The following is a 2,227-nucleotide window of genomic DNA, read 5'->3' on the forward strand; positions in this document are numbered from 1 at the left end:
TATGATGGGGATTGACTCTCTGTGCCCCTCACAGGCATGCCAACAGATTGAGGCTCGCCGCGACGTCGCGTCACGAGACTGCTAGCTGAACGGCGCGCCGAGCCGGGGGGTTAGAGTGACACCTAGCGAGGGGCAGACCTCTCGATGATGGACGAGCCATGGCGCCAGCCAGGCGAGTTCACACGATCCCAATATCAAACGCGCCATTGCGCGCCAGCACGACTTATACGTCAATTACGCCACCCACGATAACACTTTCGATGTTTGTGAGTGTTCCGACGGGCGTTGATCGAATCCCTTGTGCGACAAATCACGACTCCCACCGAGCCGCGCCGCGCTGCGCGCGCGCGCGGCTCACTTGCTACCACCGACACCCGTGCGTGTCTCACTAAAGTTTAAGTAAGGTAAACTTCTCTCCCCATTCGCATTGTGCTCTACTGTACGAAGGTCGTACTTCTTTCTCACGCTCAGACCCTGGTCCAATTGATATGAATCGCCCCCCTGACGGCACACACGAGGTGAGGGGCTGGTTGCTCCGAATGCACTCTGCCCCATCCTCCGCCCTTGCCGGCACACAGAGCTCAGGAGCCCCGTTCCTCACCTTGTAGTAAAAGCCGTAGCTGACGCAGGCGGGAGCGGTGAAGTCGGCGCAGCGCACGACCTCGTCTCGAAAGCGGAGGTCGGCGCAGGTTTGCGATGGCGGGGGCGGCATCGCTGGTGGCAATGGTGGAACGATGGGCGGATATTCGTCCCACACGACGAGGCTCTCGTAGGAGCAGGAGTAGTCGTACGCTGGCTGCTGCGGAGGCCAGGGAGGATGCGCCGGCACCGGCCAACACCACCGGAGCCGCCTAAGCGACTCCGTGAAGAACGGCAATGCACTTAGCTCCGTGCACAATGCCGCTCTCCCCGCACGCTAGCTCGTTCACCGCCTGCCACGCCACGGCGGTGTGGAGAACGACAGACAAGCGCTGCATCTGCAGCCCGTGCCAGTTCTTGGTGGTCCATGTGACTCATCGAGGTGCTGAGCGTGCGAAAGTTTGTTACTCAGCTGGTCCGCCGCCTGCCGAAGAATTTTGCGGACGCCGTTCCCGAAGCCGCCGAACGTCTCGAAGTCAAGCAAACGCATGCGTCAAAAAAGAATTTTACAAGACAACTCCCTCGCACAACACTGGGCACGGGACTGGCGCGCACTGGCAGTGTTGTGCAAAAAAGAATTATTATTAACAACGAAGGCGCTCTCAAAAAGAATTTTACAACAAAACTCCCTCGCACGACACTGGGCACGGGACTGGCGCGCACTGGCACTAACACAGGTACACCACGGGAGCCGCCTAAGCGACTCCCGCGAGGACGGCGAGGCACTTAGCTCCGTCCGTCCGTCCGTGGATAGGTAGGGTGTGTGTTTGTTGCCACTGGCTGGCCCCTCCCTCCCACCCAGATAGGTAGGTAGGTTGGTCTTGTTTGGCCCAAAAGGGCCCTGCAATAGGTAGGGACCCCCTATTTTCGCCGTTTCATCTTTTTTCGCTTCGCTGCGCGGCCTGGGGATAGGTAGGTAGGTAGGTAGGGCGTTTTGGCGCGAGTCAGTGTCAACAGACCCCCTACCTATCCGGGTAGGAGCCGGGGAACCCGGTACCTAGGTACACCACCAACCTACAGTTGTATCGGATACAGCCAACCTCGGTCATAGTTACAACAAACAACCCGACGGTGGACGCGTGCAACATTGGCAGGGGCGGCAGGCGCTATTCTGGCGATGTCAAGGTCGTCTGCCCCCTCAGCAGCAGCGGGGAGCATGGTCGGAAGGGTGCTGTTGTCGCTTTCGGCAAGGCGTTCTACCGGAACATGGTCGTGGGGCATGGGCCCTGCTGCGAGGAGGGAGAGGGAGGGCGGGAGGGAGAGGGACAGAGGAGTGTGAGGGGTACGGGGGCGAGGGCATGGAGGGGGAGAGGAAGAGCAAGGGCGAGAGGGGGCAGGGGACGGGTCGCTGGCATATTGGGGGGGGGAGGGTGGTGGGCGGCGACCGCCGCATACCGTCCTATGGCGGCGAGTATCGCTACGCCAGGGAGGACAAGGACGTCGACGTGCAGCTGCTGCTGTTCGAGTCGTTCGGCGGGTTCGGGAAGGGGGTCGGCGAGATCCCCTGGAAGGCGGCGGACGTGCTGCAGAACAAGCTGACGCGGGCCCAGTACCTCGATGAGGCGACTTGGCCTGGGGAGATCGTCCA

The sequence above is a fragment of the Emiliania huxleyi genome (genome assembly GCF_000372725.1).
Source record: "Emiliania huxleyi CCMP1516 unplaced genomic scaffold EMIHUscaffold_69, whole genome shotgun sequence".
NCBI classification, from domain to species: Eukaryota; Haptophyta; order Isochrysidales; family Noelaerhabdaceae; genus Emiliania; species Emiliania huxleyi.